The sequence below is a fragment of the Tachyglossus aculeatus genome, chromosome 8 (genome assembly GCF_015852505.1).
Source record: "Tachyglossus aculeatus isolate mTacAcu1 chromosome 8, mTacAcu1.pri, whole genome shotgun sequence".
NCBI classification, from domain to species: domain Eukaryota; kingdom Metazoa; phylum Chordata; class Mammalia; order Monotremata; family Tachyglossidae; genus Tachyglossus; species Tachyglossus aculeatus.
Window position 1 is genome coordinate 31,644,350 of NC_052073.1, and position 23,195 is coordinate 31,667,544.

Here is a 23,195-nt window from a genome sequence, read left to right on the forward strand (position 1 = left end):
ATAAATATGATTGATTGATTCTACAAGCAAGGATTTGCATAATGTAGCAAAGAGCCCAGCGAATATCCCTTCTCATTGCCTCCTTCTCTTCCTCCCTTGGGCCCCTCCCACCACAATCCGCAGACTGGATTTTCTGGGAATGCAGGCCCGCGACATCCAAACCATGGAGTGGAATCTCCAAACTCGAGGCACTAGTGTTTCAGCCTAAAATTGGGATGAACTCCAAAGCCATTTTAATGCTTGTACAGAGCTTCTGGTCGTGACCGGCTTGCTGCGGCGCGCTCTTCAAAAACCGAGCCTCAAAGCCGGGGTGAGTGAGGCGATTGCCGGGGCCGGAGATGCACATTAGGATAATAATAATAATAATGTTGGCATTTGTTAAGCGCTTACTATGTGCAAAGCACTGTTCTAAGCGCTTGGGGGGATACAAAGTGATCAGGTTGTCCCACGTGGGGCTCACAGTCTTAATCCCCATTTTACAGATGAGGTAACTGAGGCTCAGAGAAGTTACGTGACTTGCCCAAGGTCACACAGCAGACGTGTGGCGGAGCCGGGATTCGAACCCATGACCTCTGACTCCAAAGCCCGTGCTCTTTCCACTGAGCCACGCTGCTTCTCCCTGGATGACCAGTAGTTAACGATTTAAAAGGTCCACCTGTTGAAAGCAAAGGCCACTTGTGTGGTTAGGGACCAGGGTGTGAAATGCGGTGGTTCTGGAGAAGGAGGGGAACCCCGAGACCCCCAGAAAAATGCTTTAGGTTTGGGGGTTGTAACAGACTTCCAGATGATAATAATAATAATAATAATGGCATTTATTAAGCGCTTACTATGTGCAAAGCACTGTTCTAAGCGCTGGGGTAGATACACAGTAATCAAGTTGTCCCACGTGGGGCTCACAGACTTAATCCCCATTTTACAGATGAGGTAACTGAGGCACAGAGAAGTGAAGTGACTTGCCCAAAGTCACACAGCTGACAAGTGGCGGAGTGATGTCACGTGGGAGTATGGCCTACTGGGAAGAGCTTGGGAGTGAGCCCGCTGTTGGGTAGGGACCGTCTCTATATGTTGCCAATTTGTACTTCCCAAGAGCTTAGTACAGTGCTCTGCACACAGTAAGCGCTCAATCAATACGATTGAATGAATGAATGAGTCAGAGGATCTGGGTTCGAATCCCAGCTCCGTCACTTCCCTGCTGCGTGACTTAGCTTCTCTGCTTGTTTCCTCATCTTTAAAATGGGGATTCAATTCTTGTTCTTCCTCCCCATTGGATTACGATCCCCGTGTGGGACAGAGACTGTGTCCCACCTGCTTACCTTGAATAATAATAATAATAATACTAATGATGGCATTTGTTAAGCGCTTACTATGTGCAAAGCACTGTTCTAAGCGCTGGGGGGATACAAGGTGATCAGGTTGTCCCACGTGGGGCTCACAGTCTTCATCCCCATTTTACAGATGAGGTCACTGAGGCTCAGAGAAGTTAATTACTTGCCCAAGGTCACACAGCAGACATAATAATAATAATAATGGCATTTATTAAGCACTTACTATGTGCAAAGCACTGTTCTAAGCGCTGAGGAGGTTACAAGGTGATCAGGTTGTCCCACGGGGGGCTCACAGTCTTAATCCCTATTTTCCAGATGAGGTAACTGAGGCCCAGAGAAGTGAAGTGACTTGCCCAAAGTCACACAGCAGAATCGGCGGAGCAGGGATTTGAACCCATGACCTCTGACTCCAAAGCCTGTGCTCTTTCCACTGAGCCATGCCTCTTCTCTAAGCCACACTGAAACTTTTCCAGCATTCAGAACAGCGTTGGGCACACAGTAAGTGCTTAATAAATACCACAATATGGAACAGGAAAGGGCTGCTAATGTCTTGCCTCCCTCCCCCCAATTCCTTAGAGCCATTGAATAGCATATATTAATAATTCATTCATTCAATCCTATTTATTTAGCACGTACTGTGTGCAGAGCACTGTACTAAGCACTTGGGAAAGGACAAGGCAACGTATACGATCCCTAGCCCGCATCCTACTCTGGCCTCCCTTCTCTAATCCGGCAGACAACTCCTGCTTCAAAGCCTTACTGAAGTTGGATTTGAACACAGCTACTAAAGAAAGGGCAGGACACTTCTATACTCCTGTATATATGTTTGTACATATTTATTACTCTATTTTGCTTGTACATATCTATTCTATTTATTTTATTTTGTTAATATGTTTGGTTTTGTTCTCTGTCTCCCCCTGCTTCAAAGCCTTACTGAAGGCACATCTCCTCCAAGACGTCTTCCCGGACTAAGCCCCACTTTTCCTCATCTCCCACTCCCTTTTGTGTCGCCCTGACTTGTTCCCTTCGCTCTTCCCACCCCCCTCCAAGCCCCAAAGCCCTTATGTACATATCTGTAATTTTAGTTATCTCTTTGCTTTCCCCCCGTTTCCCTGCCCTGCCAGCCCCAAAACACTTACATACTTGTCTGTAACTTTATTTACTTGTCTTGATGTCTGTCTCCCCCACTGTAGACTGTGAGCTCATTGAGGGCACGGAATATCAGTTCATTGTTGTATTGGACTTTCCCAAGCACATAGTACAGTGCTCTGGCCACAGTAAGCGCTCAGTAAATACGACTGAATGAACGAATACAAACGTTGCCAAATTGTGAAGCCATATGATTGCAGAGGGAAGTCCCAGCAGGTGGAAAGGAATTGAGCAGAGCTGGGAGGATCTAGACAAAAGAGTTGGGATGCAGAGAATGGATAGAGCCAAAGGAACTGGACGAGTGGAAATGGTAGGGTTTGAGGGATGGAGAAAACAGGGTAACAGTGAGGGCTGGGCTTAGTCTTCCAATGTTGGAGGAAAGTATTGGACGGTGAGAAATAGAGGCAAGTTGGGTCGCTAGGGAATGGGCGACTATGAAGGTCTAAGGGCACCACTGTGCATCAGTAAGATCAATGGTGGACAATTTAGGATAGAGAAGACAGAGGACAGTTGGGCCAGAGGGGAATAAAAGGGTAGAAGGCAACAGTTGGGGAAGACCTCTTCAAAGCAAGTTGCATCCACAGCCCATCTCGACGAGCTATCCTTCATTAATAATAATAATAATAATGATAATGGCATTTGTTAAGCGCTTACTTTGTGTAAAGCACTGTTCTAAGCACTGGGGAGGATACAAGGTGATCAGGTTGTCTCACGGGGGGCTCACAGTCTTAATCCCCATTTTACAGATGAGGGAACTGAGGCTCAGAGAAGTGAAGTGACTTGCCCAAAGTCACACAGCTGACAAGTGGCGGAGCCGGGATTTGAGCCCATGACCTCTGACTCCCAAGCCCGGGCTCTTTCCACTGAGCCACACTGCTTCTCTGCTTCTCTCGTTAGGCGGTCCAGCCTCACCCAGGGCTGAGATATCGGCTCCGCAACAAGCCAATCCATGGGCTACAAATGGCGCTGTAATTTCCGCTAGATTGTAGTCTCCTTGAGACTACACTACTTCTAGACTGTGAGCCCACTGTTGGGTAGGGACCGTCTCTATATGTTGCCAACTTGTGCTTCCCAAGCACTTAGTACAGTGCTCTGCACACAGTAAGCGCTCAATAAATACGATTGATTGATTGAGGGTATGGATCGTACTCTTCCTAGAGCCTGGTTGGGTGCTTTGCAGAGAGTAAGCACTTCATAAATACCGACTGGGAGATTAATACGTATCAGCACTCAGTTTGCAGAGGGCAAACGATATATAGAGATAAATTTCACTACATAGCTAGTGACTCTTTCTACCCTACTAACTTCATTCCTCTGATGCCAACCTACTCACCGTACCTCCATCTAGTCTATCTCCCCGCCAGGCTCTTGCCCACGTCCTGCCTCTGGCCTGGAATGCCCTCCCTCTTCATACCCCGTGGGACAACCTGATCACTTTGTAGCCTCTCCAGTGCTTAGAACAGTGTTTTGCACATAGTAAGTGCTTACCAAATGCCACCATTATTATTATTATTAAGTGCTGCTGACACCTTATATGTGAGCCTGTTGGTGGGTAGGGACCGTCTCGATATGTTGCCGATCTGTACTTCCCAAGCGCGTAGTACAGTGCCCTGCACACAGTAAGCGCTCAATAAATACGATTGAATGAATGAATATCCAACGGATACCCTCAAGGCCTTACTGAAGGCACATCTCCTCCAAGGGGCCTTCCCTAAGCCCTTATTTTGTCTTCTCTCACTCCCTTCTGCATCACCCTGACTTGATCCCTCTATTCATCCCTCCTGTAATGTATGTACATATCTGTAATGTATTTATATTACTGTCTGTCTCCCCATCTAGAGTATAAGCTCACTGTGGGTAGGGAACACATCTACCAACTCTGTTAAAGATCTTCTCCCAGGTGCTTAGGATAGTGCTCTGCACACATTAAGCGCTCAATAAATGATTAATTGATACTTGGTCTGCACACATTAAGCGCTCAATAAATGATTGATACTCCTTCACTGTGTAGATTCATTCATTCATTCAATCAATCATATTTATTGAGCGCTTACTGTGTGCAGAGCACTGTACTAAGCGCTTGGGAAGTACAAGTTGGCAACATATAGAGACGATCCCTACCCAACAGTGGGCTCACAGTCTAGAAGATAGTGTAGATAGTGACAAATATCTATGTAGTGAAGGAGTCGGGTGGAAATAGTTGAAAACCCACCCTGTACCCCAGCAGCCAGGAGCAGCGGAACGTGAGTTCCCGGAAAGCCCCTTTGCTGGGTTTGGCTGAAGGAAAAACATATAAAAAGAGAAATGGTATGTATTACTTATTGACCTTCAGTTTGTTCACTGTTATTGTGTGACACTGTCACTTCCAATGCATAATATATTGGCAATCAAAAGGGGATTGACACTGGAGACCCCAGTTGCAGATCGAGAAAGAATGGGAAGGCGATAGATGAATTTAATATATTCATTCAATAGGGACTGTCTCTATATGTTGCCAACTTGTACTTCCCAAGTGCTTAGTACAGTGCTCTGCACACAGTAAGCACTCAGTGAATACGATTAAATGAATGAATGAATTCAATCGTAATTATTGAGCACTTACTGTGTGCAGAGCACTGTACTAAGCGCGTGCGCACACACATATATATATATATATATGCTTAATATATGCGAAGTCTATTTCCCCATCAGCCTCAGACCTTCTTCCTCTCCTCTTTTTTTTCCCCCCTCCTTATGGAAATTATTTAAGATGCTTTAAGAGACAGGGCTAGGGTGGCCATTGGTCCAGTTTCCAGCTGCTTTATCCCCTGTCCAGTATCGTTACAGGATCGGATATAATAATAATAATAATAATAATAATAATAATGCATTTGTTAAGCGCTTACTATGTGCAAAGCACTGTTCTAAGCGCTGGGGAGGATAGAAGGTGATCAGGTTGTCTCAAGTGGGGCTCAGTCTTAATCCCCATTTTACAGATGAGGGAACTGAGGCACAGAGAAGTTAAGTGACTTGCCCAAAGTCACACAGCTGACAAGTGGCAGAGCTGGGATCTTCAGTTCCTGTATCATTTTTTGTTTTTTTTAAATCACCCAGCTTCCCTCCACCTTACCTCCTGCTACTGCAGCCTAGAGTTCGGAAATAGCGCCTGGGTTTACCGGGATACGGGAGGGCATTGGAAAGGCTCGGGAGCGAAGGTGAGGGTGGCGGGGGGGAATGGATATCCCGCAAAGACCCACTCTGGGTTCTGTGGATTTGATGGTGATGGTATTTAAGCGCTTACTACGCGCCAAGCACTGTTCCAATTTCCATTATATTATGTTGAGTAACCCGGGGAGTGCTCTTCTCACTGTGGGCAGGGAACGCGTCTACTGACTCTATTGTATTGTACTCCCACAGTGCTTGACACACAGTAAATAAAAATAAACACCAAAAAATAAGCGCAAAGACGCATCCCCTATCCCTGCAGGTTACCACTGGCCATTCTGCTCAGGACAATCAGCCCCTTGACATCTCTTCTTTCTGGATTTTTCAAGGTCCCACCCAACTAGACCCTCTCTAATTCAACAGGCATGACGGGCAGACTACAACTCAGCCGAACTCCAGGTACTTTAAAGATTTGCCAGCTGGAGGGGATCCCCGCCGACTCAATGAAGAAGCAGTGGTAGCAGCATTTAGCTCGCCGTGGGCAGGGAACGGGTCCGTTTATTGTTCAGTTTTACTCTCCCAAGCGCGTAGTACAGTGCTCTGCACACAGGAAGCACGCCATAATTACGATTGAATTTAGCAAGAAGATACTTGCGGATTTTAGCGTTCAGCCTGTGTTTTTCTGTCATTTCGGGCTGAGGAAAATGAAAGTTCAAATCAGGAGGGAACATTAGCCCCTTCCCTCCTCCCTCCTGTGGGACCCGGGCGGCAGTTGGAAGCAGAATCTGCCCAGTCCAGTCTGGATCTGACCAGCTTGGGGTTCACGAGACCAAGGGTCAGCCGTATTTGACCCTTTGCAGAGCTGTGATCCTGAGTGCCCATTTATGTGTGCACTTACACACAAACCCCCCTCCCTCCCAACCAAGAGTAAAAAATAAAAGAGACGGAGAATAATTTCACTGCAGAAAGCCAATGTCAGGCCGAAGCATCCAATTTCCCCGAATTGCCTCAAGGTCGGATGCGCTGATCTCAGGCTCCTTTCAGGGTGAATTTCAGATATAACCCACCCCAAGAACTGGAGTTGTCTCACTCCTGTTGTGCAGATTTGGAACTAGCCTAACGTATTAAGAACACTCCTACCTAGCAAACAGCAGCTAACCCTCTCAGAAAGATGTATTAGTTCCACTATTCCAGTTTAGGAAGCTATGGGGAGATCATGTCGTCAGTAGTCCTAGAAGCTTTTCATTAGGAGTGTGACCTACATTTACTGCCTCCCAGATAAAGATAAGGAAAACTAGATTTTCTTGCTTTATTTTAAGGGAGGAAACCATTTGCCCTTTTTCTACCAGAAAGCGAAATTTTCCTACTTGTCTCTGATCCTAATACTGTTAAATACATTTTATTTACAAAGCGACCAACAAAGGAAAAACAGATTTTTATTATGCCTCTTATAAAGTTCACATCTTAATTCGTTTTAAAATATTGAAAACTTCTGTATCTCATACATACACGCCCTCCACACATATATACACATTTATATATTAAAATACAAATGTGTGTTTATATGTACACATTTGTATAATATGGCACATGTATATTACATATATACAGGACCTTGCTGTAATTTAATTGCATCATTATCCCTTTTCCCCCTGAAATGGCCCAGTTTTTCCCATTTAGAAATTTGATAATTGGAGTTGGAGATCTGCTTCATTTATTAGCTGTCTTTAGCGACAATTCCTCATTATCTACACCAAAGTAGGGCAATGTCAAAGAATCTAGGCCACTGAATCTGACATTTTAGTCATGGTTTCTTTCCCACTTTTCCTCAACAGTTCTGCACTGACCGTGGAATTTTCCCTTTTGGTTTTTTTTTGTTCTCCCTATCAACCTCTGACTTTACATGATCATTCCTTCATTCATTCAATAGCATTTATTGAGCGCTTACTGTGTGCAGAGCACTGTACTAAGCGTTTCAATCCACCAGTGGTATCCATTGAGTGCTTACTGTGTGCAAAGCACTGTACTAAAAGCTTAGGAAAGTACACCACAGAGTTGGTAAACCCATTTCTTGCCCACCAGCAGCTTCAAGTCTAGATGAGGAGACAGACATTAAAGTAAATTATGGTTATGTACACAAGTGCTGAGGAGCTGAGGGAGGGGTGAATAGCAAGTGCTCAAAGGGAACAACTCCAAGTGCATAGATAATAATAATAATAATAATAATAATGGCATTTATTAAGCGCTTACTATGTGCAAAGCACTGTTCTGAGCAATGACGCAGAAGGGTGAGGGTGTCCGGGAAAAGAGGGCTTAATTGAGGAAGGCCTCTTGGAGGAAATGTAATTTTCATGAGTCTTTGAGGATGGGGAGAGTGGTGGTCTTTGGATATAAAGGGGAGGGAGTTCCAAGCCAGAGGAAGGTTATGGGCAAGGGATCAGCAGCGAGATATAATGAAATCGAAGTACAGCGAGTTGGTAGGCATTGGAAGAGAAAAGCAGGTAGGCTGTGTTGCGGTGGAAATCAGCTTGGTAAGATGGGAGGGAGCTGATTAAGTGCTTTAAAGGTCAGGAGTTTCTGTTTGATATGGAAGTCGATAGGTAACCATCGGAGGTTTAGGAGAGAGAGGAGATGTGAACTGAACTTTTTTTAGAAAAATGTTCCAGGCAGCAGAGTTAAGTAAGGCCTGGTCTGGGGAAAGCGAGGAGACTAATGCATGAGTGAAGGCAGGATAGGAACGGAGCCTTGAGGGACTTCATGGTTAGAAGGTGGGAAGCAGAGAAGGAGCCTATGAGACTAAGAATGGGCGGCCAGAGACATAGGAGGAGAACAGAAGACGACAGTGTCAGTGAAGCCAAGTTTAGATAGTATTTCCAGGAGAAGGGGGTGGTCTGCAGCGTCGAAGGAAGCTGAGAGAGGAGGATTAGAATGGAGTAGAGGCTGTTGGATGTGGCAAGGAGGAGATCGTTGGTGATCTTAGGGCAGTTTCCATGGAGTGAAGGGGGCGGAAGCAAGAATGGAGGGGGTCAAGGAGAAAAGTGGAAGAGAAGAAGTGGAGGCAGTGACAACTCGCTCAGTAATTTTTCGAGAGGAATGATAGGAGGGAAATGGGGCGATAACTGGACGTTGTAGGGAGCGGGTCTGAAAGCAGTGGGGAAGGGGCCATGGGAAAGTGAACCGCTGAAGAGGGCAGTCATGGAGGGGAAAAAGGAGGGGTCAGATGCCTTGATAAGGTGTGAAGGGTGGCAGTTCAGGTGGAGGGAGTGGATTTTGAGAGGAGGTGGGAAAGCTCTTGAGGTACTGCTGGGAAAGATGGGAGAGTCGAAGAAAGAGCAGGACTCATCCCAGCTGCCATTGTTGTTTGCCTGGCTGTTAAATCACCTGCTGGTTTTGGGTGTCTGTAAAATCCAACTGCCTTCTCCAGCCAAGTTCAGTGCAAACTAGCACCAGTAAGAGGCCCATCTGGTTTTTTTCCTCCTCACTGGAGCCATTGATTCAGTCATATTAATAATAATAATTATGGCATTTATTAAGCGCTTACTATGTGCAAAGCACTGCTCTAAGTGCTGGGGAGTTTACAAGGTGATCAGGTTGTCCCATGGGGGGCTCACAGTCTTAATCCCCATTTTACAGATGAGGGAACTGAGGCCCAGAGAAGTGAAGTGACTTGCCCGAAGTCACACAGCTGACAATTGGCGGAGCCGGGATTTGAACCCATGAACTCTGACTCCAAAGCCCGGGCTCTTTCCAGGAAGCCACGCTGCTTCTCATCTATTAATGATAATAACGATGGTATTTGTTAAGCGCTTACTATGTGCCAAGCAGTCATATTGAAACAAACCCTCCTAGGCAAGGCATTAGTTCTCTGACAAGACCTGAAAGCTTCTAGTGAGGGTGAAAAAACATCAAATGGCTCTCTGGCCTCTTGGTCTGTTGAAGTCTGTTCCCTCCCAATCCCTGTCCCTCTTCGTCCCATCCTCACAGCGAAAAGTTGGTGTCTGTGGCAGAAGCCCCAGTAAAGCTGTGTATCAGCCGTTCCTCCCAATTCTCCCTGCTAAGGGTGCTGGGGAATTGCTGGTACTTCCCAAGCGCTTAGTACAGTGCTCTGCACACAGTGAGTGCTCAATAAATATGATTGAATGAATGGAGAAGGAAAGAGGGTCTATGAGGAGGTCAAGAGCCAGCCCCTATGGTTCCTTGAATGGAACAGAAATACGTTGCGTCTCTCCCCGAGACACCACTGTAACCTGTGCGTCGTGTTTGAAGCAGTGTGGCCAAGTGGATAGAGCACGGGCATGGGAGTCGGAAGGACCTGGGTTCTAATTCCAGCTCTGCTGCTGTGTGACCTTGGGTAAGTCACTTCACTTCTCTGGACCCTGTCACCTCATCTGTCAAATGGGGATTGAGGCCCCACATAGGACTGTGTCCAGATCAATTTGCTTGTATCCACCCCAGCTCTTACTACAGTTCCTGGTACATTGTAAGTGCTTAAAAAATATCATCATCATCATCATTATTATTCTCTGTATCCAGGCCTTGCTGCCTTTTTAGGCAGAGAGCTGTTCCGCAGCTGCCTTTATCCCTGAGGTCTTTTGTTGAGTTTGCTCCCTAATGAAGCAGCGTGGCTCAGTGGAAAGAGCACAGGCTTTGGAGCCAGAGGTCATGGGTTCAAATCCCGGCTCCACCAATTGTCAGCTGTGTGACTCGGGGCAAGTCACTTAGCTTCTCTGGGCCTCAGTTACCTCATCTGTAAAATGGGGATTAAGACTGTGAGCCCCACATGGGACAACCTGATCACCTTGTAACCTCCCCAGCGCTTAGAACAGTGCTTTGCACATAGTAAGCACTTAATAAATGCCATCATTATGTTATTATTATCTGCTGGGGCACTGATTTTTTTAGTAGCATTCAGTGGTTTGCAAAATCAAGCCCAGTTTGATCTTGCTCACTTGTATTTCTCCTCTGGTGGTTTCTCTGGTAGGTCACTCTGCGTTTCCACTGTTTGCTGCTGTTCATTAGTTCTCCCATGAGAACAACAAAGAATGCTTAAAATCCTTTGTTTCTTATATTTAAATGGGATAAATTGAAGGTCTTTACTTGGAAGCCTTGGTCCTGCTGAAATTTCCATGTTATTTCTCTAATAGGCTAATGGTCAGATGTCTCCCCCTTCTAGACTGTGAGCCCACTGTCGGGTAGGGACCGTCTCTATATGTTCCCAACTTGTACTTCCCAAGCGCTTAGTACAGTGCTCTGCACATAGTAAGCACTCAATAAATACAATTGAATGAATGAATGAATGAAGACCTGAGTGACCTTAACTCGGCAGTCTTTACTTTGGCCAGATTTCTGTTGGCTTCCAGCGGCAGGAAACCTGGCTGAGTTTGCTCCTGTCTGTGAGGCTTATCAACTTAGAGTGCTTAACCTGCTGTTTATATCTTTTTCTTTTATGATGTTTATTAAGCACTTATGTGTCAGACACTGTACTAAAGCACTGGGGTAGATAGAAGTTAATCAGGTTGGGCACAGCCCTGTCCCACATGGGGCTCACCATCTCAGTCCCCATTTTACAGATGAGGTAACTGAGGCACAGAGAAGTGAAGCGATTTGCCCAAGGTCACACAGCAAACGAGTGGCGGAGCCGGGATTAGAACACAAGTCTTGGCTCTATCCACTAGGCCATGCTGCTTCTTACAAAGTGGCCCGTACGGGGATCGAACCCACGACCTTGGTATTACCAGCCCACGCTCTAGACAACTGAGCTAACCGGCACGCCAGTTCCCTGGATATCCTTCCAGGACTTTGTTAATGCTTGCTAGCACACGAAAATCCCCAGAGGAGGGCTGGTTCTTCATCATCATCATCATCACCATCATCATTCTCCCTTTGGGGAGAGGTAAAAGAGCTAATCATTCCATCCCGTCCCCCTTAGCCTATCAGCTATTTATCAGCAATGACAGACCCAGAGGGAAAATGAACCCTTCAGTTGGATTCAACTCTTCAGTGGGCAGGGAAGTTGTCTGCTAATTCTGTTGTATTTCGCTCTGCACATCATAAGCACTCAGTAAATACAAGTGATCGATTCAATTCCCCAAACGTAGTGGGTTTCAACAACAAAAATTGACAAAGACTTTAAGCCTCCAAAATGCTGTCTTAACAGGGAACTGTGCACCCCCTTCCAGGCTCAGGACTTTTGGGGACAGCGAGCACACTTTTTGTGGTAAAATCAGCCTCCCAGTATGAATGGGCTTCTGTCCGATCCTGCTAGAACAGGTAGGAGTCAGGGAAGGGGATGCCAAAAGTTCTTAGAAGTGCTGTTTCTCAGCTGTGGGATCTCTGCCTCTTTCCAAGGGTAGAAGCCATTTGTGCAATTAAAATGGAGCCTTAAATCAGCGGGGAGGTGGCATTCGGTTCTCTGTTCAGATGAGTTGATTGCCCAGCCTAGTGATGAGTTAACCAAGTTCCAGACTTGCAGGGGCACGTCAAACTCCCATTTTCTTTGTTTACTCTTCCAGAATCAGTATTTCTCTGGGAAAGAATGGAAATTTATGGGCACCATTCAAAAAGCGGTTTCAGGGTTGAATAACGAGGCATTTGTCCTCCAACTACATGCGCGTGACTCTCCAATTTGGAAAAAAGCCTGTACTTGACCGGATTGCCGCCTCCCCCTGTCATCCTTCCTCCTCTTCTCCCTGGCCTAACTAGGCTCAGGGGCTGCCTATATCCATGGCTTCTATTTCCTTTTCACCAGCTCCCTCCATGACTAGGGTGGGCCTTCCTCTGATTTTATTCTGGACAGAATGGGTTTCAGTTGGTCCGTCCCCTCTCTGGAGTGTATGGAAAGGGTATCTGGTAATGCCGACTGTCAGTATCCGTGACTTGCTAAACTCTGGCTACCACCCTCACAGTTTCACCGAGCCTACTCTCCCAAAGGTCATCAAGTGACCATTTTCTGGCCAACGGCCTCTTCTCCACTTCCTGGACATCTCAGATTGTTTTGGCAGTCAGCACTGGTTTTATTTGTATTGGAAGAGGTGCCAGGGTACCGAAACCCACCATTTCCCCCATTGCTGCCATGCCCAGGGTCTCTCCTGAATCTGGTTGGAATGATTCAGTATCGAGGGGGTGAGGGAGGAGCAATCTGAGGAACAAGAGCCCCACTATCTCCAGAACCAGGCCTGCAAGCAGGACAGCTAAGCGTTCAGAGACCCCGGGTCTCTCTGAATAATACAGTATTTGTTAAGCACTCAGTATGTGCCAAACACTGTTCTAAATGCTGGGGTAGATACATGGTAATGAGGCTGGACACAGGGGCACACAGTTGGGGTAACTGAGGCACAGGGAATAATAATAATGGAATTTATTAAACGCTTACTATGTGCAAAGCACTGTTCTAAGCGCTGGGGAGGTTACAAGGTGATCAGGTTGTCCCATGGGGGGCTCACAGTCTTAATCCCCATTTTCCAGACGAGGGAACTGAGGCCCAGAGAAGTGAAGTGACTTGTCCAAAGTCACACAGCTGACAGTTGGCGGAGCCGGGATTTGAACCCATGACCTCAGACTCCAAAGCCCAGGCTCTTTCCACTGAGCCACGCTGCTGCTGAAGGTACTGGTTCTGCCCACAGGTGCCAGGGCTAAACATTAGACAGGGGCACAGAGTAAGGCCCACTCTCTTCTCCTTGACCCACTTTCTGCCCTGGACATTAAGCATCCTGATGGCGGTAAAATATTCTGTCCCTCTCATCATCATCAATCGTATTTATTGATACGATAAATCATCATCATCGTCATCATTCTCCCTTTGGGGAGAGGTAAAAGAGCTTAATCATTCCATCCCGTCCCCCTTAGCCTATTGATATTGATACGATAAGTCTCCACCCCTGGAAACTGAATAGTCCTCACCCAAATGGGAAGGAGCCAGAAAAAGTGCCTGGGTGTATTTCCAGGGACCGAGTGCTCAAGCTGCCTCAGTGACAATTGGATAATAGAATAATAATATCGATGGTATTTGTTCAGCACTTACTATGTGCCAGGCGCTGTACTAAGCGCTGGATGCAAGCAAATTGGGTTGGACACAGTCCCCATCCCATGTGGGGCCTCACAGTCTCAATCCCCATTTTACAGGTGAGGTAACCGAGGCCCAGAGAAGTGAAATGACTTGCCCAGTCGCACAGCAGACAAAGGGCGGAGCAGGGATTGGAACTCACGACCTTTTGACTCCCATGCCTGTGCGGTATCCACTATACCATGTTGTGTCTCTAATGCAGTCTCCCCAAACGGAAGGGCGACTCTCAAGCGACTTCAACAGCGTTCGAGCCAGGCCGATTTATTCGCCGTCTCTTGTACCAATTGCTGGGCCAAAAATCTGTGAGATTCACAAATTAGAGCTTTGCCAGTTGACAGAGAGCAGTGATTAGAAAGGGTTTAAAGCCTAGCCACCTCTCAAACCAAGGATGACCCCCTTGGATTCCAAAACAGTGAGCTGAAAGTGTAGCAATTTAGGGGTGGCTTAATTCTTATATAAACAGCCGGACTGTTTATGTTCATTTAAAATAAGAAGATCCAACAGTTACTGTAGTTCTGAGGAAGTTGCTTGGTTTCCTCTGTGATTGTTTTCTTTGTTGATAGTTTGCAAGCTTCTATAGCTCCCATAAGAAGAAATCAAACAAAGGACAGCTATAAAGTGAGCCTCGTTTACAGTTCTGAGCAAAGACTTGGCCTTTTAAACTTAAAAGCGGCAGAGAGACGTTCTTGGTTTAATGGAATCAATAGGTAAGGATCAAGATCAGGCTAATTAACCTGGCAGTCATTCCAAGTCACCTTCCACACAAGCGACTCTTTTTCAGCTCCTTGCCTTTGGCACTGAATGGGTCATTCTCTGAAAGGTGAGCACCATTCATTCATTCATTCAATTGTATTTATTGCGCTCTTACTGTGTGGAGAGCACTGTACTGAGCGCTTGGGAAGTACAAGTTGGCAACATATAGAGACGGTCACCAGATAATGTCACCATTTTTCACCTCAGTTGTCCTCAGGAGAGGGTCTCCAATACAGGCCACAAGAGCAGATTGATGTTGCCCCTTTGGTATGGCTCGGCTACCCCACGTTATTTATTTTTTTTTAATTTTTATGGCATTTGTTAAGCACTCACTAAGCAGGCCCTGTACTGAGCACCGGGGTAGACACAAGCTAATTAGGTTGGACGCAGTCCATGTCCAGCCTAAGGCTCAAAGTCTGAATCCCCAATTTACAGATGAGGTAACTGAGGCACAGAGAAGTGAAATGACTTGCCCAAGGTCACACAGCGGACAAGTGGCAGAGCTGGGATTAGAACCCAAGTCCTTATGGCTCCCAGACCCCTGCTCTAGCCACTAGGCAATGCTCCTTCCCAGCGCTTAGAACAGTGCTTTGCACATAGTAAGCGCTTAATAAATGCCATTATTATTATTATTATCTGAGCTGTTCTTGGCCTGACCTTTTCAAGTTCTGTCCCAGAGAAATAATAATAATAATAAGTGCGGTATTTATTAAGTACCTACTAAATGTTGGGGCGGATACAAGCGATTCAGGTTGGACCCAATCCCTGTCCCACATGGGGCTCACCGTCTCAGTCCCCATTTTACGGGTGAGGTAACTGAGGCACAGAGAAGTTCATTCATTCAGTCGAATTTATTGAGCACTTAATGTGTGCAGAGCTTGAGAGGGTACAATACAATAATAAACAGACACGCTCCCTGCCTACAACAAGCTTACCGTCTAGAGGGGAGGAGACAGAACTTAATATAAATAAATTACAGATATGCACATATCTGGGAGCGGGGAAGAGCAAAGCGAGCAAGGCAGGGCGATGCAGAAGGGAATGGAAGAAGAGGGAAAGGTGGGGCTTAGTCGGGGAAGGCTTCAGTTAATCAATCAATCATATTGAGCGCTTACTGTGTGCAGAGCACTGTACTAAGCGCTTGGGAAGTACAAGTTGGCAACATATAGAGACGGTCCCTACCCAACAGTGGGCTCACAGTCTAGAAGGGGGAGAAGTTAAGGCTTTGAAGCGGGGGGGAAGAATAATTGTAGTTGGAGAGTAGTGAGGTGAGATGGGAGGGGGCAAGGTGATGGGATCCTTTAAAGCCAATGGTGAGGAGTTTTTTGTTCAATGTGGAAGTGGATGGGCAATGAGTGGAGTTTTTTGAGGAGTGGAGTGACGTGTCCCGAACGTTTTTGTAGAAAAATGATCTGGGCAGCAGAGTGCCATATGGGGAGAGGCAGGAGGCTGGGAGTCAGCAGGAGGTCGAGTGACTTGTCCAAGGTCACCAAGCAGCAAGTGGCAGACCTGGGATTAGACTCCCAGCCCCTGCTTCATCCATTTGGCCATGCTGCTTCTCCAGTAGGAGGAAGGGGCTGCTAGTCAGTTACCTTTCAAGCACGGGAGTCCGCTATGTAGGTCTGTGATAAGTAGTGATTCTCCTCATTGTCATTTTTAGACTTCCCCTCAGCAACACAGATTATGGAAAAATATCCTTGTATGGCATGCCCTGCAGTTTGCAAAAGCCTTTTTTAAAATGGTGGGCTGCAAAGCCAGCGATTCTGTGAGGTGAATTAATAATAATAATAATAATAAAGGCATTTGTTACTACGTGCAAAGCACTGTTCTAAGCGCTGGGGAGGTTACAAGGTGACCAGGTTGTCCCACGGGAGGCTCACAGTCTTAATCCTCATTTTACAGATGAGGTAACTGAGGCCCAGAGAAGTGAAGTGACTTGCCCAAAGTCACACAGCTGACAATTGGCGGAGCCGGGATTTGAGCCCATGACCTCTGACTCCAAAGCCCATGCTCTTTCCACTGAGCCACGCTGCTTCTCAATTGATACCAGTCTACACAAAATAAGTCAAAGATTCCCCACATCACACTCTAGGGCTGTGGAAGACACCTCCTAAGGATCCTGGGTGCCTTAGAGTTAATTTCTTCAGAAAATTCAGTGTTTGTTCGCTGGTAGAAAGCCACAACATCTTTCCAAAGGAATACAAACTGGCTCCACGTGCTGTAATAACTCCCTTTCCCTTGCATTTATGAGCAGGGTGTGTTAGAGTGTGTTTGTGTGTGTGTATGTGTGTACATATCCCTCAGTCGATGAATAGTATTTATTGTTTATTGTGTGTACTTAATTAGTAGTTGGTCGAATTGATCCTTGCCCTTAAGGAGCTGATAATCTAGTGGAGAAGAGCTACGTCAAAATAAAACTACAGGAAGGAAGAAGCAATAGAGTATAAAGGTAGGAAATTAAGTGCAAAGAGGGGGCGCGTACCCAAATGCCTAGGTCATGTGGAAGTGCTGAAGTGGCACAGATTTGGGAGATGGGAGAGTAATTAGGAAAGGCCTCCTGGAGAAGAGGCAATTCTAATCCCGGTTGGACCACTTGCCCTCTGTGTGACCTTAACAAGTCACAGATCAATCAATCAATCATATTTATTGAGCGCTTACTGTGTGCAGAGCACTGTACTAAGTGCTTGGGAAGTACAAGTTGGCAACATATAGAGACAGTCCCTACCCAACAGTGGGCTCACAGTCTAACATGTCCAAGACTGAACTCCTTGTCCTCCCTCCCAAACCCTGCCCTCTCCCTGACTTTCCCATCTCTGTTGACGGCACTACCATCCTTCCCGTCTCACAAGCCCGCAACCTTGGTGTCATCCTCGACTCCGCTCTCTCATTCACCCCTCACATCCAAGCCGTCACCAAAACCTGCCGGTCTCAGCTCCGCAACATTGCCAAGATCCGCCCTTTCCTCTCCATCCAAACTGCTACCCTGCTCATTCAAGCTCTCATCCTATCCCGTCTGGACTACTGCGTCAGCCTCCTCTCTGATCTGCCATCCTCGTATCTCTCCCCACTTCAATCCATACTTCAAGCCGCTGCCCGGATTGTCTTTGTCCAGAAACGCTCTGGGCATGTTACTCCCCTCCTCAAAAATCTCCAGTGACTACCAAACTGCGCATCAGGCAGAACCTCCTCACCCTGGGCTTCAAGGCTGTCCATCCCCTCGCCCCTCCTACCTCCCCTCCCTTCTCTCCTTCTCCAGCCCAGCCCGCACCCTCCGCTCCTCCGCCGCCAATCTCCTCACCGTACCTCGTTCTCGCCTGTCCCGCCATCGACCCCCGCCCCACGTCATCCCCCGGGCCTGGAATGGCCCTCCCTCTGCCCATCCGCCAAGCTAGCTCTCTTCCTCCCTTCAAGGCCCTACTGAGAGCTCACCTCCTCCAGGAGGCCTTCCCAGACTGAGCCCCTTCCTTCCTCTTCCCCTCGTCCCCCTCTCCATCCCCCCATCTTACCTCTTTCCCTTCCCCACAGCACCTGTATATATGTATATATGCTTGTACATATTTATTACTCTATTTATTTTACTTGTACATATCTTTTCTATTTATTTTTTGTTAGTATGTTTGGTTTTTGTTCTCTGTCTCTCCCTTTTAGACTGTGAGCCCACTGTTGGGTAGGGACTGTCTCTATATGTTGCCAACTTGTACTTCCCAAGCGCTTAGTACAGTGCTCTGCACACAGTAAGTGCTCAATGAATACGATTGATTGATTAAAATTCCCTGGGCCTCAATTTCCTCATTGGAAAAATGATGAGGAAACTGATCTCCTTCCTACCTAGACTGTGAGCCCCACGTGGGACAGGGACTGTGTCTGACCTGATTATCTTGTGTCAACCCCAGTGCTTAATCAATCAATTAATAGTATTTATGGAACATATATTGTGTGCAGAGCACTGTAACTAGCCCTTGGGAAAATACAATACAATAGCGTTCGTAAACATGATCCCTGCCCACAGAGAGCTTACGGTCTACAGGGGGAGACAGGCATTACAATAAATTACAAATGTACACTGTTTGGTCCATAGTAAACACTTAAATACTATTATTATTATTAGAGATGAGAAAAAGACCACTGTGAGTAACGTGGCCTATGTGAAGCATGCCAGTTGGGCTGTAGAGGACGAGGAATGTGGATAAGAAGTGGGAGCCGATTAAGTGCTTTAAAAACCAATGGTCAGGAATTTCTGGTTGATGCGGAGAGGACTGGGGAACCAGTGGAGGTTTTTGAGAAGTAGGGAGGGGTTGTTGAATAATGTTTTAGGAAAATGATCCGGGTAGCAGAGGAAGTATGGACTTGAAGCAGGGAAGTCTGTGGGCAGGTGTGTGTTTCTATCAGATGAGTCAAAAGGTATTTATGCTTAGTACAGTGCCTGGCACAAAGTGAGGGCTTAACAAATACCAAAATAATTAATATGATGGTTATTTGTGCTTCTCTTACCTTCCTTGTTCGACTGAAAGCAGTGGAATGGATTGTGTCTTCTACTTCCTTCATATTCCCCAGAAAACCTAGTATATTCAGGTGAAGTCTACGTTAAGGCAAATTTGCATTACAGTATGCGTGCCTTGACCAACACAACGATTTCTCCTGACATATTTTGCCTGACGGCCTATCCAGGTAGACACCCAGCCTGAAGAATGCTTCCTAATTCCCCAGAAGCGTTCTAGTGAAAAGGTATAGTGAAGACGCACATTAAGGAAGAAGTAACCTCATTTCCGCATTACCGCTTTTCCCATCGACATCAACGGCATTTATTGAACCACGTTCTGCACTGTACTTTTTGTCCTCCAAATAAGTGCAGAACTCCTACCCAGTCAGGAAACTGCCCCCTTCCCTTCTACTGACCAAGGGCAGCTAGTGAAAATATGAAATTCATGTGTGAATGGCTTGGGTTTTTAAAATAATAATAAGGATGGTATTTGTGAAGTGCTTACTATGTGCCAGGCTGGGGTGGATACAAGCTCCGGCTCCACCAATCGTCAGCTGTGTGACTTTGGGCAAGTCACTTCACTTCTCTGTGCCTCAGTTACCTCATCTGTAAAATGGGGATTAAGACTGCGAGCCCCCCGTGGGACAATCTGATCACCTTGTAACCTCCCCAGCGCTTAGAACAGTGCTTTGCACATAGTAAGCGCTTAATAAATGCCATTATTTTTAGTATTATTATAACAGGGGGGTGCCTGACTCAAGTCTCCTTGCTTCCCTGCACTGCTGTTTTTCTCCAGAGACCCATCAGCCTGGAGGGAAGGGACCATGGACACAACGCCCAGGGCTATACAGAGCCCTGTTGGAAAGGACCGGGAGATGCCAGCAGCGTGTCAGTCTGGTAAAGGGTTCAAATCCCGGCTCCGCCAATTGTCAGCTGTGTGACTTTGGCCAAGTCACTTCACTTCTCTGGGCAAGTCACTTTCTAGACTGTGAGCTCACTTTCTAGGCTGTGAGCCCACTGTTGGGTAGGGACCGTCTCTATATGTTGCCAACTTGTACTTCCCAAGCGCTTAGTACAGTGCTCTGCACACAGTAAGCGCTCAATAAATACGATTGATTGATTGATTCTCTGGGCCTCAGTTCCCTCATCTGTAAAATGGGGATTAAGACTGTGAGCCCCCCGGGGGACAACCTGATCACCTTGTAACCTCCCCAGCGCTTTGCACGTAGTAAGCGCTTAATAAATGCCATCATCATTATTATTATTATTACAAGCAAATCGGGTTAGACGCAATCCCTGTCCCGCACAGGGCTCACAGTCTTCATCCCCATTTTCCAGATGAGGTAACTGAGGCACAGAGAAGCGAAGTGGCTTGTCCAAGGTGACAAGTGGTGGAGCCGGGATTAGAACCCATGACCGTCCGATTCCCAGGCCCGGGCTGTAGCCACTATGCCATGCTGCTCCTCTGAAGGAGAGAAATTTAAGTTGTGTGAACGTGTGTTTAAAACCAACTGATCAGGTTAGGTTCAGGTGGCAGTGAATAGGAGAGGATTATGCCTCCTACCTCGCTTCGCTACTCTCTTCTAAAACTAACCTTCTCACTGTACCTCGATGTCATCTATCTCGCCGCCGACCTCTCGCCCACGCCTCTGAGTACAGTGCTCTGCGTTCGTTCAATCGTATTTACTGAGCTCCTACTGTGTGCCGAGCCCTGTACTAAGCGCTTGGGAAGTCCAAGTCGGCCGCGTATAGAGACGGTCCCTACGCAACACCGGGCTCACAGTCTAGAAGGGGGAGACAGGCGACAAAACAAAACGTGTGGCCAGGTGGCAAGTCGTCAGAACAAACAGAATTAAAGCTAAATGCTCATCGTGAACAAAATAAATAGAATAGGAAATATGTACAAGTAAATAGTAAATATGTACTGCACACAGTAAGCACCCAGTTAATAGGATTGAATGAAAGGAATGCTCTTCCTTCTCATCTGGCGGACAATTACTCTATCCCCTTTCAGAGCCTTATTGAAGGCACATCTTGAAGAGGCCTTCCCGGATTAAGTCCCCCCCATTCCTCTTCTCCCATTCCCTCTGCGTCACCCTCACTTGCTCCCTTTATTCATTCATTCATTCAATCATTCAATCGTATTTATTGAGCGCTTACTGTGTGCAGAGCACTGTATGAAGCGCTTGGGAGGTATTCATTCCCCTCTCCCAGCCCCACAGCACTTATTTACATATCTGTAATCTATTTATTAATACTGTTTTTCTCCCCCTTTAGACTGTAAGCTCACTGTGGTCAGGGGATGTGTCTGTTTACGGTTGTACCGTACTCTCCCAAGCTCTTCATACAGTGCTCTGTACCCAGTAAGCGCTCAATAAATATGAATGAATGAATGGACAAATCCCCCTCCCCATCCCCCCCCGCCTTACCTCGTTCCCCCCTCCACACCGTATGTTTGTACGTATTTATTACTCTATTTTATTCGCACATATTTATTCTATTTATTTTATTTTGTTAATATGTTTTGTTTTGTTGTCTGTCTCCCCCTTCTAGACTGTGAGACTTCTAGACTGTGAGCCCGCTGTTGGGTAGGGACCGTCTCTAGATGTTACTAACTTGTACTTCCCAAGCGCTTAGTACAGTGCTCTGCACACAGTAAGCGCGCAATAAATACGATTGAATGAATGAATTAATGAACTGATTATCAGCTACAGGGACCAGAGGGGTGACCACTCCAGGCTGCAGTCAAGGAGAGTGAAAAGCCTGGAACTTTCCACACTGTCATTTCTACATCTTCTTTCAGCCCCAGGGGCTGTGGCGAAATCTCTGTTTATTGCAGTCCTGAACACCTTTTAACAACGGGTTACGCTTCTAAAGTCAACTATTCTCTGTGATAAATTCACACCAAGCTACCGTTCAGTGCATCAAAAATACTCCAAATGGCACGCTAGCACCTGAATATTATTCCCAAAGACTCCTTGGTGCCTTGAGGGTTAATTCCCTCCAGAAAATGGAGTTTTTATTCACCGCCAGAAACAGGCCTATTATCTTTTGGGTGACCGAGATCCCGGAGAATGTGAACGGCTCACTGTTGCACCAAGACATGGTCAGAAATCCAGCTAGCAAGTTAGGACATGTAAGCTTGTCTAGTGTAATAAAGCTTCAAAATAGGTCTAAAAGGATAATTGCCAAATGTATTAATAGCCAAATAGTTGCGGGGGGTAATTATGACTTTGTCAGGTCTTGGCAAAAGGGGAAGGGCTTATGGATTTTGTGGATTTTGAAGAGGGAATTCAGTACTGAATCCGTAAAGTGGAGCCAGTATTGGGCAGAATTCTGACAGGGTCTCACCTCCTCGCTCCTTCCAGAGGCCAGAGAAGTTCAGGCTAAACTCAGGGCTTTGTGTGGGGATGGTCCTGTCCCTAACCCTTGGTAGCGCTTCGTCACGCGCTTCGCACACAGTAAGCGCTCAATAAATACGATTGAATGAATGAATGACCCGCAGCACCCCGGGATCAAAGAAATGGCACTGAAAGTCAAAAATGGGGCCAAGTCACCAGGACCGCTCCTCCATTCCCCGCCTCCTCAGCTAGGCCTGCGTCATCTTCTAAAAGGTCTTAAACTGAGCTCATCGTGCGCCCCACCCGACATTCGCCTCGCCTCAATTTCCCCATCGTTAACAGTGTCATTTCTATACTCCCTGTCTTCCCCTTGGAGTCGGCTTCTGCTCACCTCCTACATCCATCAATGTGTCCTGCCAGTTTTTCCCAGGTGTGTGTGTACGTGTGTTTGTGTTTCTTTAGAAACACTTCTAGACCGTGAGCCCACTGTTGGGTGGGGGCCGTCTCTATATGTTGCCAACTTGTACTTCCCAAGCGCTTAGTGCAGTGCTCTGCACACAGGAAGCGCTCAATAAATATGATTGATTTCTTTAGGTACACCCTGTAAACTTGTCATGGGCAGGGAATGTGGCTACTAACTCTGTCAGATCGTTATTGTTGTATTCTCCCAAGCGCTTAGTACAGCGCTCTGCACACAGTAAGATCTCAAAGATGACTGATTATGCACATATTCAACATAGTGTGATGTAGCTTGCACAAACCCGGTGAGTGAACAAAACAAAGTCAAGATTCGAGGTCCATTCCATAGTCAACTGAGAGCATTCAACCTAGGAATACTACCAACAGGACAGCACCTCTGAGCTATTGAAACAGAGGGAGAGTCATGAATAATAATGATGGTATTTGTTAAGCGCTATGTGCCAAGCACTGTTCTAACGGAA